This window comes from Cryptomeria japonica, chromosome 2, assembly GCF_030272615.1.
Source record: "Cryptomeria japonica chromosome 2, Sugi_1.0, whole genome shotgun sequence".
NCBI lineage: Eukaryota > Viridiplantae > Streptophyta > Pinopsida > Cupressales > Cupressaceae > Cryptomeria > Cryptomeria japonica.
Genome location: NC_081406.1, coordinates 305,931,384 through 305,946,982, shown reverse-complemented (window position 1 = coordinate 305,946,982; position 15,599 = coordinate 305,931,384).

Below are 15,599 nucleotides of genomic sequence, written 5' to 3'. Positions count from 1 at the left end.
GCAAGCTCTTCGCAGGAGTACCATTAATCAGAGATTCAGAGGCAACTCAATAGCCATAAGACTCTTACACCCAACCTCTATCTCACACACCTCATAAATAGGAGATACAATACAAGAAACCGTCAAACGGTATTACAAAACCATGGGCTAAAACCACCCAATAAGGTGTAGCCGACCTTATCTCCCTTCTAGATGCCCTATGACATGTTAAAGCACACATCAACACGTGTCGCTCCCCTTTACAGCTCATTTATGTATCCGATACAAATTATTTTTCCTATTTCAGGAGTACAAACTTCCGGAGGCCATAACTTGAGAACCGAGTGTCCGATTGACGAACCGTTTGAAGCGCCGGAAAGCTCGCGAAGTGCTCTATCACCTTGTAACCGGCTTCGCCGGTTACGGCCACTTTTCAGGGCATTTCAGAGCCTCTAAAGTCCCCAAAATTAAGTTTAAATATTTTATTGCACCCCTCCAAGACGAAAACTTTAATATCTTCAAAACTAGCTGTGACCTTGCAACACAACTTTACCGGAATGCTTATCTAACCAACCAGAAGCTTTAGGGAGAGTTTCGCACCATTTCGTGCTCAAATGAAAACTTACTATAAATAGTAACCTTGCATAAATGCAAGGTTGAGACACCATTTTTTCCAACAAGATCAAGTGTAATAGATAGGACACATGAAGCCTAGAAAGATCCTTAACCTTGTCAAGATCAAAGGTGGAAAAGGGATATGAACGTAGATAGGGCCGATGAGGGATAATGGAGGGTGAAAGATAATGGAGGAAAAACAATAATAGATGGATGTACATGGATGGAACTTGCCCCCAGTGTAAAGTGCAAAAGGATAATGGATTACACATGATGCCTGTTTGCCAGGTTTTCATCATGGTACTTTCCCAAGGTGCCACAAGAAGTGGTTTTCACATGTGGACAAAATTATTTCTCTTTACTTTTTTTTTTTGATTTTTTTTTACTTTTCATCCTTTTTTTTTGGAAGATAATGAAGGCATGATAGGGGATTGAAGAAGGACCCTGGTGTCTCGCTTCTTTGGATGGTACCATTATAATATGATTTGCAATAGACCATGGCTATGAAGGTATGCTCAAAGATGTTGACAGGATAATGAAATGAAACTAGGGAAAGGATTTATGCAAAGGATTGGATAAGAGGGATGGAAGGGTGAAAAAGAGGTGTTGGATAATGGATGGGATGTTGGAAGAATTGTGTATGGCTAGATGGAAATGTCAAAAAGATCAACATTGGCACACACCTTGAGGGATGGTGGACATATGGAGGAGAAGTGAATCTCAGATTTTGAGATTTGGATTGAGGAAAGGTTACAGATTTTGGGGCATAAGAACCCAAAATGGATGAAGGAGGTGATGGAGGAATAGACTCAGAAGGTTTGGATGGAGGAACAACAATTTTGGATGCCAATTTTGATTTTTCTTTAGACTGTTGTACTTCAAGCAGCCGCTTAGGGATCCACGTGGTTTTTGATTTTTCATGCTTTTGTAGTTCCTTAGAGTGCATTTCTTGTACAAGTGCCTTGGGAACCCATTTAAATTTTGACTTTTCTTCTTTCTTTGTGGGCCTTTGTGGCGTTTTGTATTTTTCTTTTTCTTTTTGGATCATATATATATATTTTTTTGACATGTCGATTAGATGGGACATGTTGATCCTTGAATACATGTGGATTACTTGATTTATGACTTTTATGCTTGGCATCCAAATTTCTTGGAGGGAGAAAAGAATGCGTGGATAGATAGGAATGATATGGAGGTATTTTAGATGGATGAAAGGTACTCGAAGATGTGTTCCCTTGTTGATCCTGCATAAGGGATGGAGGGATATAGGGACCTAGAATGGATGGAAGCGATGATGGGGAAAGCGTATATTTGGATTTAACTAGAGAAATGTAGGATTTATGAGAGATACCAACATCTTGAGAAATATCCTTGAGGCCATGACCTTTAACATTTTATTTAATATGGAGGGGTTCATGCTTGTGGAGATTTACTCCTTTTCCTTTATATATATTTTGACTTGTAGGATACACTTTACTTTGGAAAGAAGACACGAGTCCATTATGAGATGGAGGTGGAATGTAGGGAATGATAGGATCATGAGAGGGATTTGTAGGAATGATGGATCCTTGAGGTGAAAATGGAGGATTATGACATGGAGACAAAGGGATACTTTGATCTTGACATGGAAGAGGACCATTAGATAGAATAGGAAGGGTGTGTGACTCTTCATTTTGAATATGATCGTTTGAAAAGGTGGAAGAGGCATCATGATCTTGCTTAGGAAGTAGATTAGGAATGGGAGTTGGAAGGATTCTTTGCTCTTGAGATGAAAGGGGATCGTCTTGGAAGAAATGGAAAGGTATAATGGGATCATCATGGGATTTTAGTGAAATAGGATCTTTTTCAATCATTAGATGGGATTGAGGATTTTTGGTGTCTTGATCTTGATTTATGATAGGACTTGTTTCTTCATTCTTCAAATTATCCTCCTGACATGGAGTCACTTCTAAGGAAGGGATATGATTTTGCATAGGAGTAGGTGATTCTTCGAAGGTCTCCATATTTTGGCATGATGGGGAAGCATTTTGAGCGGGACTCTCTGGAGTGGGTACGTTTGGAATTGAAGTGTAAAATGGCATAGGATCTGAAATTTTTAAATCTTTAGAGGAACTTGTATCAACATTGGCATTAACTTGGATTTCCATAGGAGATAGCCCTTGAAGGTCAACATGAGAAGTTTCATTGTTTGAAGGAGATGGTATGGATTGTTGCTGAGAAGTTTTAGGAGATGAAGGCATCATGGAAGGGATGAAGGCTACATATGGAGCCTTGCTAGACATGGGCTCATGATTTCGATTATGCTTAGAAGTAGTTCCTTCTTTTTCTTTAGGTGAGTCATTAGGATCTTCAATTTCAATGACACTGTCATCAAGGAGATCTTGAATCTTATGTTTTAATTCTATACACATTGAAGTCTTGTGTTTGTTATGCCTATGATATGCATAGTAACTACTCAAAACTGCGTATCCCCATGTGGTCTTTTTAGGCAATATGATAAGATTGTTCTTAAGAAGCTCTTCCAAAGCTGACTCAATAGATTGCCCCAAAGGTGTAAATTGTCTATCTAGGGAATAGATGTCTTTTTGTCTTGGTGAAGGTGTTTTGTGATCTTGTATGAGATTTGGTCTTTGATTGTCAATTATTTGTTGGTATTCACTTGTCAAATCACATAATCGTTTTAGCATTCCTTGAAGTTTCTCACACTTGATATCATACATTAGTTTTTCAAATGGAGTCATTGATTTATTTTGTTGGATTTCCATGTCATATATTTCTTCCTTGATATCTTGAAGCATTTGAGCAAAGGTAGCCATGGGAATTGGAGCTAAGGTATCCATGAGATTCTTACTTTTGTCAAAATTTTTTAGAAGAGTTTCTGGTTTGAATAGGCATTTACAAGCGACAGGACTGAGAGCTAGATGTGTTGCAGAAGTCAAGATCAAATTGTAGCTAGTTGTTCATTTAACATAGTGATTGAGTGAAGTAACTATGATCTGGTCTGGTTTCAGGAATGATCTATCCTATGTAAGACGTTATCTAAGTTAACTTAGGTTTGATAAGATGTTTGTTTGAACTAGCTTTAGAGATGATTGGCAAAATCGTGCAACGCAACGACAGGGGTACACTATCAAGGTTGTTTATGCTCAAGAGGATGATGACCAGTTTTATACTCGTTGTAGACTGATTTGGGAAATTTTGATTGTTTTGACTGACAAGATCAAGAATTCATATGACAGAGGATTGGACAGAGACAAGATTTTGACAGACAAAGTTTCAATGACTGACGACTACTAGTTTTTGATAAGGACTGATGTTTCCATGACTGACAGAGACTAGTTTGGACATAGACAAAGTTTATCACTGAATTTTTTTATATTGTTTGATTTGTTTTCTCTAGTTTCAATATTTCATTTTCAGTTTCAGGGATGAAAACAAAGAAAACACGGAAGATAAATAGTAACTCCAATCACAACATGCTAACCCTATGGAAGTTGGCTTAGAGAAGAAAACCTTTGCTTGCTAACTTAGGTACACACCCAATAGCTAATCAAAATACAACCGCTGAGTCTCACACAATGATTCTCAATGCCGTATTAGCCGACTCCAAATGCTAATGGGGGCACGATATGGCAAGTGTCTTGGGAGAGTTACTATCTCTCTTGCACAAAGATTATCAACCTTTAGAGGTGAATCAGGTAGCTTCTAATCTTATAGTTCTTAGTTAGGAATTCTGTTTGAAATTACCCCTTGAAGTCACGCAAGCATGATTGAGGCCTATAGCTCGACAAGGTACCAAAACAAGTTGTAGTCACGTAAACGTGATTGAGACCGCGAGGCCCTACAAAATGCCCGATATGAGAGATCTCAAAGAGAAAACTCAAATAATCCCATCCTCTGAGACTTTAATCACCAGAGGCCTATTTATTATAGTGAGTTGGAATGCTCAGGTTCAGCTGTACTCACTTGGGTCATTCTCATAGGGTGATTACTTTTTCACACTGTGACAGGCTCGCTAAAGGTACACAAATCTCAAAATTTAGAAAAAAGCTTTAAGGGTCTAGATTTCTGATTATCTATAAAAGACAAGAGCATACTCTCCTACCTCTTAGATTTTTTTGAAAACATGAAAGACAGATTTGTTCTTTAACTAGATAGCAATTTAAGTGCCTAAGAAAATACTAAATGAATACACAATGTTTAGTCGATTCTCCTTAGGCAACTTGCAAAACCAATATGTCAGTAGTCATTTTTTTCTTGATTCTTTGACAAGCATATGTTTGATTGATAGATTCTTTGACAAGCGTCCTACAAACATTAAAATCCCAAAATTAGTTGCCAAAATAACATTAAAAAAAATCATCAAAAGAAAATTCTATCATGCAAACTGTAAATTAAACTAATCTAACAAAAATTTCCATTTTTACGACTATCCTAGTTATGACAGTTTTGATAGTACTACACTTTGTCATTTATAACTTTTTAACTAGAGGTAATTTGGAAAATCGCTTCGGTGGAAATGTGGAAAACTTGGTTTTAAAGAACATATTAAAATTTGGGTTAGATCCAACGGTTAAATAGAACTTTATTCTCTCCAAACCGAGACCATTTTTGACTGTCATACAAGAATAAGTAAAATGATAGTCCTGCACTCTGTCATTCATAACTTTCAAAACCATAATATTTAGAAAAATCCCTTTAGTGAACCTGTAGAAAACGTGATTTTAAACAACATATACAAAATTGGTTGAGATCCAACGGTTCAATAAAAAGTTACGCTCCCCAAACCGAGACCATTTTTGACTGTCATAGAAGAACAATAAAAAAAAGATTTTTATTTGCAAATTTAACACATGTTTATTAGTTATAAAAACACAACATTAAATTTGTTCAAGAAAAATTAGAAATGATGCCCTCCTAAATGACACAATTGTTAGTTTAAGATCAAACAACACAAAACACACAAGATGTTAGAGTTAGTCAATCAAAAACCAAACACATGAAGGCATTCCAAGAGAGATACTAAAAACACATGCTAATGAATCTAACTAAAGAAGTAAGACAATGAGATATCTCCAACTATCTCTCAGCATGATATTAGTTCCTTCTCCCTTGTTCCTCTCCTCTCCAAGTTCCAAAATAGTGTAGCTCTCAGCAGCTTTTTGCACTATGGATGCTTATGGAGGATTGAGATTGTAGAATAGCTCCAAACATGAAATGAAAAACTATTTTAATGCTAAAATGATATATTTTAACCAAAAGACAAAAGATTAGATTGTTTATGCTAAAATGCTCTCTAAAATGGCTATAGTCTAAATGCTTACAAGTGTTCAGGATCTGGATTATGAAGGAATGGGCTCTATTTATAGGAAAAATGGAGCAATGGATGGCCAGGATTGAAAGGTTTAATCAAGGGTCAAGCTTGAAAGTTGGGGATCCATGTGCACAATTTGCACCAATGAAATGGTGACGAGTATCAACATAAGATTGGGTTGAGAGAAGAGGTTGGAGGCATTAAATGCCTGAGGAGACCTCATGGTTATCTAGAAGGTAAGGGTCAAGCCTAAATTAGGATTACCCACTGGATTAGGAGTTAATGCAAGGATAAACCTTTGTGCAAATGATTAAGAGATAATCATGGTCAAAGCATTAAAGGCTTGATGAGACCCTTGGGTTGGGTAGAGGTTGAGTCAAAACAAATGTTTTAACCATGTGGGAGGGTTTGAGGTAACCATTAATGGTTATTGGAGACTTTGGGGATTAAGTGGTTGAAGGTTGAAAGCCTTCAATGGTTATCAAAGACTTTGAGCCATTTAGTGGTTGAAGGTTGGAAGCTTTCAAAGGTTATCCAAGACTTTGAGACATTTAGTGGTTGAAGGTTGAAAGCCTTTAATGGTTATCAAAGACTTTTAGGCTTTGAGAAGTGACTCCATTTTGCTTAGGAATGTGACAATAATTAGGAAGGGGTTAGAAGAATCTAGAAGGGGATTAGATTTTGCAAGTGGATTTGGTGGGTGAGGGAAAATAGGATTTTATTAAAATAAAAATTCATTTATTTCAATAAATGTGTGCAAGTTGTATTTGGATAAATATTCAAATAAATATTAATTTATTTAAATGAGAAAAAAGAAGATAAAGCATTAAAATGCTTGAAGACTTTGAGGGGAACCATTAAAGGCTTGAAGACTTTAAGGAAAACCATTAAAGTCTTAAGAAGACTATAGAAGGAAGCCATCAAGTTTGAAGACTTTAAAGCCATCAAGTTTGAATACTTTAAGGGAAACCATTAAAGGTTTCAAGTGGGTGAGGATAAATAGGATTTTAAATAAATAATTTATTTAAAATAGTTGTGCAACTTGCTTTTGTAGGAAAATACAAGTGGGTGGAGGATAAAGGTGATTTAAATAAACTATTTATTTAAAATAATTGTGCAACTTGCTTTTGTAGGAAAATACAAGTGGGTGGAGGATAAAGGTGATTTAAATAAATTATTTATTTAAAATAATTGTGCAACTTGCATTTGTAGGAAAATGCAAGTGGGTAGAGGATAAAGGTGATTTAAATAAATTATATATTTAAAATAATTGTGCAACTTGCATTTGTAGGAAAATGCAAGTGGGTAGAGGATAAAGGTGATTTAAATAAATGTTAATTTATTTAAATGTGAGAGGTGGGATTTTGGGGGAATTTAAATAAATATTAATTTATTTAAATGTGAGAGAAGATTTAATTAAATAAATATGATTTATTTATTTAATTAATGGTTTGAATTTGGTTAAGTGAATTAAATCAAATAAATTGAATAATTTATTTAATTAATAGGAGAAGAGGGTTAAGATGAATTAATTAAATATTAATTTAATTAATTATTAATTGATGGTTAAATAATCAAATAAATACTAAGTATTCATTTAATTAAGTGGACAGATTTATGTGACTACATTTGCCCCTCTTTGAGACGGTGCAGTTTATCGCGTCGTTTCAAAGAAAGAAAAATAGGTGTGAAGAAATGCCCCATAAAATGTAAATTTAATGGGTGGTATGCCCCCTCGAGAGATGGGCCGATTTTTTTTTTGAAAAATCGGGCGATCTCTCGAAAAAGAATGAAAAGTGGAGGGGAGGTAGAATAAAAGAAATTAGAACTAATGATGAAAGAATGGGAGAAAATGGAGTGAATATGAAGAAACAACAAGCCAGCGAGTACCCTGAGGTCATGCAAGAGATACATAGCAGATGTAGTGTGGGGTTTGGATTGATGCTATACAATTGATCAAAATTGGTTGGACAATCTGGTGCAATCGGTTTAATTGCTCCGGTCAAGTCAAAGCGTGACAGTTGATGTCAGTTGGTCGCTTGGACATGATAAAGTCCGAGTAAGTGAATCAAAGTGACCTGATGGTGACTTAGACAATTGATGTAATTGCCCGATGAAGTCAAGGTATATGAAGCAAAATACTCGTTGAGACGTAGACAATTGATGTAATTGTCCGTTGGATTGTGTTTGATTGGTTGATCAATTGATAGTATGTGCGTGTGATGGATGGTTGTGGGGAATCATGGCAGCCCCGTTGAGACTAGGTCATTATGATAAATGCCTGATGTAGTCTAGGATTACCATAATCGATTACCTGTTGAGACCCGAAGATACGTGATCAGAGTATCTGTTGATAGTCTAGGTGTGTGGGAGTCGATGTATCTGTGTAGACAGAGTAACTGGCTTAATTTTGTGGATGAGTGAGGATGGGAAGCGATGAAGGGATTAGGATGATGTTGATGATCAAGATAGGGAGGGTGAGGGGGGATTTGATGTTAGATAGAAGATATGGAGGACTTATGACTCATTCCTATGGAAGAAGAGGAAAATAGAGTATGCATTATTATGACTATGTATGCATAATATGCAACTATTATGAATGTATGGATGGTTGGAATGCAACGAAATGCAGTATATATAGATGAGATGGAATGACGATCCATAGTGCTCTATTTTCATCATTGAGCTTTAAAATGTTGGAAGAGAATACAAGCATCTTGACATAATGATTCAAGATGACCAGAGTATTTCTTACATGGATTTGATATAGCAAGTTAATACAAGCAACTTGATATAATGGATCAAGTTGACCTGAGTATTGCTTGCGGAACAGACAAGGATTATCACCGTTCATGCATGACTTGGATCGTCCTCCTTGATCTTAGGCTGATCATATCCTGAGACAAGTTCATACCGTACTAAGAGATAAAAAACCTTTATCCAGTTTGGATGAGGTAGGAGGAACCAAAGGAAGAGCATTGTACCTGTAAACAAATAGTATATACATAAAGAATAAAAGAATATGGATCCTTGGTAATGGTTCATGCTCATATGGTCGAGGTATACGCTGTAGTCAGCAAGCCATAGTGATCTATGACTGTATTTTTGCCTATGATCACGTAACTTAGTGAACTTCCCACGTAGACACCAATAGTACATGCCCCAAAACTTCATCGGAATAATGTGCAAACGATACAAAACAATGCTAAAAGAGTCCGATACAGATAAACAAACGATTGTACTCACAAATCAACCAAGTATTTTGATAGCTTAACAGAATTTTCTTGTCAAAGAAAATGTCATCTTGTCTTTGTTTTGGTAAGGAAGGATGCATCCTTGTTTAAGACAGTTTGATTGTTGATGTCGATTGTTTTGGGTTTGATTGGTAAATGGTCCGTGTGTGAGTAGTTGTCAATGTTTATTGTGTATCTAATCGGATGTCTATGTAAAAGGTGTTGCCATGTTTTTGTGTGATTTTTGATGGGTTTTCCGATGTTTTTGGATTTTGTGAATCATTTTTGAATGTTTTTGGTATTTTGCGAGACATTTTTGAATGTTTTTGATATTTTCTGATGATTGCCTGAATGAAGAACTTAATGAATCATATAAGACAATGTAGAATCCACTTCCATCAATAGGTTAAGGGTATTGCCCCCAGTTTGTAGCCCTGACTATGAAAAGGTGGGATGCTAGACGCATGGAGTACTTTCTTAATTGCAGATCAAATAACAAGCCATGGTTGGGATGGATGGATGTATGTGTGCATGAATGTGATCGCAACGAGCCTGAAAGATACTGGAGCCATTGCTTTTACGAGTGGCGCCAGGTTTTCACCATCGCATTTACCCAAGGTGCCACCGGAGTGGTTGTTCACCATTTGGATGCATGATTTTTCTTTACTTTTTTGAATGTTTTTGGTATTTTTGATGTTTTTGTGAATGTTTTTGGTATTTTTCTGGTATGCAGGGGAGCCTGATGCTCTGTACACCTTAGGTATAAAACCGTTTGAGGTGCATGCTATTGATTGGATCTGTGAGCGGTTCTCCTTCTGAAGTAGCCAACTGATATGCCCCGGACCCGAACACAGCAGTGACAACATATGGGCCCAGCCAGTTTGATTCAAACTTACCCTGATGTTCTCTGTTTGGTTGGTTGCGAGGATTCTCTCGTAGAACAAGATCACCTACCTCAAATGTACGAGATCTAACTCGGTGATTGTAGCTTCTGCTCATGCGCTGCTGATAGGCTTTGAGGTGATTGTATGCAGCTTGTCGTTTCTCATCAAGTAACTCTAAGTCCTGAAGACGGGATACTCTGTAGGTTTCATCATCGATGAGATTATGCAAGGAAACTCGTAATGATGGTATCTCAACCTCAATAGGTAAGATAGCTTCTGCACCATAGACCAATGAATAAGGAGTTGCACATGTAGGGGTTCGAATGCTAGTGCGATATGCCCATAATGCTGGATTCAATTGAACATGCCAATCACGACCGGCATCATTGACTGTCTTCTTTAGGATTCTCAATATGTTTTTATTGGATGCTTCGGCCTGACCATTTCCTTGTGGGTAATAGGGAGTGGAAAAGTGGTGTTGGATATGAAATTTCTCACAAAGTTCACGGACATCCTGATTTTTGAAAGGAAGACCGTTATCTGTGACAATGGACATGGGCACACCATACCGACAGATGATGTAATTGAGGATGAATGAGGCGATCTACTTGCCGGTGACTTGGGTAAGTGGAACAGCTTTGATCCACTTGGTGAAATATTCGGTGGCGGTAATAATGAATTTATGGCCGTTGGATGAAGATGGATGAATCTTACCCACAAGGTCAAGGCCCCATTGACAGAAAGGCCATGGTGTCATGATTGGTTGTAGTTCCTGTGCTGGTGCATGTATCAGGTCGCCATGAACTTGGCATTTCTTGCATTTCCTGACAAAGTAGTAGGAATCCTTTTCCATAGATGGCCAATAGTATCTAGCTCGCATGATCTTCTTGGCTAGTGATGGACCACTTGAGTGAGTCCCGCAAATTCCTTCATGTACCTCTTCCAAAGCCTTTGTTATCTCATCTTGTTCCAGACATCGAAGGAGAGTACCATCAAGACTACGTCGGTATAGGGTTTTGGCAATAATGGTATATCGAGCAGTTTGGCGAATGAAGGTTTTACGTTGGTTATTCGATTGGTTGGGAGGAAGGGTATGATCGCGAAGATAGGTGTAGAACTCACCGTACCATGGGGATTCGGAACCAACAAGGCGACATATCATTTCAGATTCAGGGATATCATAAGCGGGGATCCAAAGCTGTTCTACCAAGAACTCGTAGCGTGTTGAATTCTGTGGAAGATCTAGGAGAGATGCGATAGTAGCCATAGCGTCAGCAGCTCGATTCTGATCTCTTGGTATCTGCTCAAAAGTGATAGTAGTAAATGATGTCTTTAAAGTGTCCACCATTTGCTTGTATGGCATGAGTTTATAATCTTTGGTTTGATATTCATCTGTTGCTTGTCGAATGACCAGTTGCGAGTCGCCATATACTTGTAGTTCTTGTAATTTCCATTGTATGGCTAATCTGAGTCCTGTGATCAAAGCCTCATACTCTGCTATGTTGTTTGTGCATGGAAATGTGAGCCTGTAAGAGTTCGGGATGCTATCACCTTGAGGTGTGATAAACAGAATGCCTGCCCCCGAGCCATGCCTAGTGTATGAACCATCAAAATATAGTTTCCATGGCTGTGCTTCTGTGATCATGAATATCTCTTCATCTGGAAAATTGGAAATGAGAGGATGATCGCCTATGAGTGGTGCATCGGCCAACTGATCTGCAATAACTTGCCCTTTGATAGCCTTACGGTCCACATACTCGATGTCAAATTCACTTAGAATCATCACCCATTTGGCCAAACGACCTGTCAATGCTGCTTTGCTGAGTAAGTACTTGAGTGGATCAATTTTTGCGATGAGTTGTACCTTGTGTGTTAACAGATAGTGCCGCAATTTAGTGGCTGCCAAGATTACTGCTAGGCAAGCTCGCTAAATAGGTGTGTAATTGAGTTCATAGCCAACCAGTGTGCGAGAGATGTAGTAAACAACACACTCTTTACCTTCTGCATTATGTTGTGCCAGTAGCACACCCAGTGCTGTACTTGTTGCTGAGATATAAAGTAACAACGGTCTACTTGGATCTGGTGGCATCAGCAATGGTGGATTCATGAGATAGTTTTTAAGTGCCTGAAATGCTTGCTGGCATCTGTCATCCCATTGGAAGCGTATGTTCTTGTGTAGCAGGTGTGTGAATGGGTGACACTTATCAGCCAATTGTGCAATGAATCTTCGGATGGATTGAAGCCGTCCTTGTAGTGTCCTTAGCTGACTGATATTCTTTGGAGGTGGCATGTCCATGATTGCCTTAACCTTTGCTGGATCGACCTCAATGCCTTTGCTTGAAACAATGTATCCTAGAAGCTTCCCGGAGGTCACTCCGAAGACACATTTCTTTGGGTTGAGTCGAACATGATATTGTTCCAGTCTATCAAAGATTTGATCTAAGACATGGAGATGTCCTTCTCTTGTGAGTGATTTTGCTAGTAAATCATCCACATAATCTTCCATCATAGTATGCATCATGTCATGGAAGATGGTGGTCATTGCTCTTTGATAGGTCGCTCCTGCATTCTTTAGACCAAAAGGCATTACATTCCAGCAATATGTGCCCCATGGACATGTGAAGGCTGTCTTATGTTGGTCCTCTGGTGCGATCTTTATTTGATTGTATCCTGAAAAGCCATCCATGAGTGAAAGCATCGCATGTCCTGCTGTTAGATCCACTATGATGTCGATATTTGGTAGGGGAAAGTCATCCTTAGGACATGCCTTATTCAGATCTCTGAAGTCAGTACAAATGCGGATGCCCCCTTTTGGTTTGCCGACTGGCACAATGTTGGAGATCCATTCTGCATAATCAATTGGTCTAATGAAACCAACATCCAGGAGTTTCTTGAGTTCTGTTTTGACTAGCACGACAATCTGAGGATGCATCTTACGAAGCTTCTGCTTGACAGGTTTGGCTCCTTTTGCTACTGTGAGATGATGCATGACTAAATCAGGATCAAGCCCAGACATGTCTGCATATGACCATGCAAAGTTGATCTGACGCTTCTGGAAGAACTCTATAAATTTAGGCTGTTCCTCTGGAGTGAGAAGAGATGCCAGATGTAGGATATGAGGGTTTTCAGGAGTCCCCACATTGTATTCTTTGGTTTCCTCGATAAGAATCGTTGATCGTTCCTGTTGTGTACTAGCAGGGAGAATGTCAAACCCTTCATCCTCAGGTGCCTCAGAGAGGTTTTCACCATTGGATACGCTCTTTCTTTTTACTTTTGTCGGATCAAACAGCGCCACAGTGTGGTTTTCACTGGAAGATCCATGTTTTATTGTTATGTTTTTGCAGCTGAAGGGTTTGGCATCCGCCCCGAAGTATGCTGCACTATTAAGTTCAATGGTGAATCCAGCTTTGTGATCCCCGCTTGGTATATTATCCCTTAATTCTAAAAAGTCAATGATAGCCTCATCGTTCTGGAAGAGGTCAAGACATGGGGGATTTGGTTGGTTCCATTCGATGAGTTCAGGGTGGATAATGGGCATTACTTCATCGATTAAGTTAAGTGCGTTAGAGGTATCAGTGAGGGTTAAGACAGTGTGGTGAAGGTCGTTGATAGTACTCTCCCTGTCAGAATCAGGCGTAGGATGAGACGTAGGGTCTGTGGAAGATGTTTCCAGCTCAGGTACCCAAGTGGTCTTTATCTGTGCTTCTCCATAAACAGGGATGTCTTTGCGTGGTGGAGGTGGTGATGTGTCTTCCTCATCTGAAGTATTAAGCTGTACAGAATCAAATTCCCAGTCATGTGAGTCGGTCTCTGAATCACTTTCCAGCATCCGATTGCTATACCATACTGGGATGTCTTTGGAGTTAAATACGGCAGGTGTGATTGGTTTATGTATCTTTGTGATGATCGGTGCTGCAGGAACCATGATGGGGATTAAAGGATTTGTCACTGGAAGTATCGGCAGTGTTGATTTAGTGGCTTCTATTGGAATGGCTGGTGCCATAGATGTTGCTGCGGGTTATGAGATAGTTGCTGCTGCTAATGGTGCTGCGGATGGGATTATTGGTTCGTTTGGTGGGATGATTGGTATTGTAGATGGTTGTAGTGGGTTTGTGAGCCTCAATGGGGCAGTGGGGATAGTGTTTGATGGTGCTTTGATTATGAAAGGTGTCCTCTTTGCAGTAGGCGGGCAAAATGGTTTGCTGGGTTTTCCTTTGAATCTGAGTTTAGGAAGGATCTCTTTTTCAAAACTGAGGCCTGTATTACCTTTGGGCTTGAATTCCGGCAGCAGCGGTTCGTGTCGTCCTTGTTTGCAGTATCCCAAAGCACTTTGACCATCATATCCCATTCTTTGCATAATGAGGAGGCCTTTGCCATATTGTTCTGTAGGAAGTGTAACTTGCGGTTTGTCAGTGGTGATGGGATCTTTATAGATCCAGTCTGCTAGGTCCTCATCTTGTGTTTCTTCCTCTTGACTCTTTCCAAGGACGAAAGGTGTCAAGGCACATGCTGGCATGATCCGTGGTTGCTGGAGTAACTGCTGTGGTTTACCATGTGTTCTAGGAGAAGTGGGCATTTGTCCCACACAAAAGAGCTGACTCAAGTTGTATTCTCCAGGACCTTCCTCTGCGACTTTCATCTTAAGCTTTTCTTGCTTGGGTATAGGGGTGTTTGAACTGGCAAGAGAGGCGAGATTTACATATGATGTGGAGGAAATGGCTTCCCTATTATTAGGAACAGTAATTTCTAGTTGATGGCTGATATTATGGCAAAATGCAAAGGGATTTGCATCGCCCAGGATTGTGATCTCTGCACCATTATGTGGGAACTTGATACATTGATGGTAGGTAGATGGAACAGCTTGCATGGCATGTATCCAAGGTCTCCCTAATAATAGATTATATGGCAGAGGAAGGTCCAGAACCTGACAGATGATGTGCTTTACCACAGGGCCCACTCGGATTGGTAGTACCACGGCTCCTTTGGATGAACGCTCTGCATCATCATAGGCCTTGATGGTGATCTTCTTGCGAGGATCCACTGATTCTATTGCATATCCCAATGCTGTGACCAACTGTAGTGTGCAAATGTTTAGGCCTGCTCCATTATCGATCAAGACTCGCTTGATCCTGTGTTGGTTGACAAAGCCTTCAATGTGGAGTGAGGCGTTATGAGGTTGTTGGAATGAAGAGTTGTCACTTTCGGAAAAAGTGAGACAAGGTGATGACTTTAGATTTCCAACCATGGCTTGAAATTGGTCCGTATTCAAGTTTGCAGGGACTGACGCCTCTTGGAGTGCTTGATCCAAGATAGTTTTATGAGATGGTGACAGGCGTAATAGCTCTAAAATGGATATAAGCGCAGGCGTTTTGTCTAATTGTTCCACAAGATTGTACTGCTTTGGATTGGAGGTTGTGCCTTGTGGAGCTGCCTTGATGGTGACCTTGCCACGACGTGTAACAACATTGCAATTTGAGGTGGGATTTTTGAAGGTGATAGTTGCAATTTGTTCACTGGCATCATACAGGTGATTGATAGTGTAATTATACGCAGCTTGCGTATAATCAGTGGTAT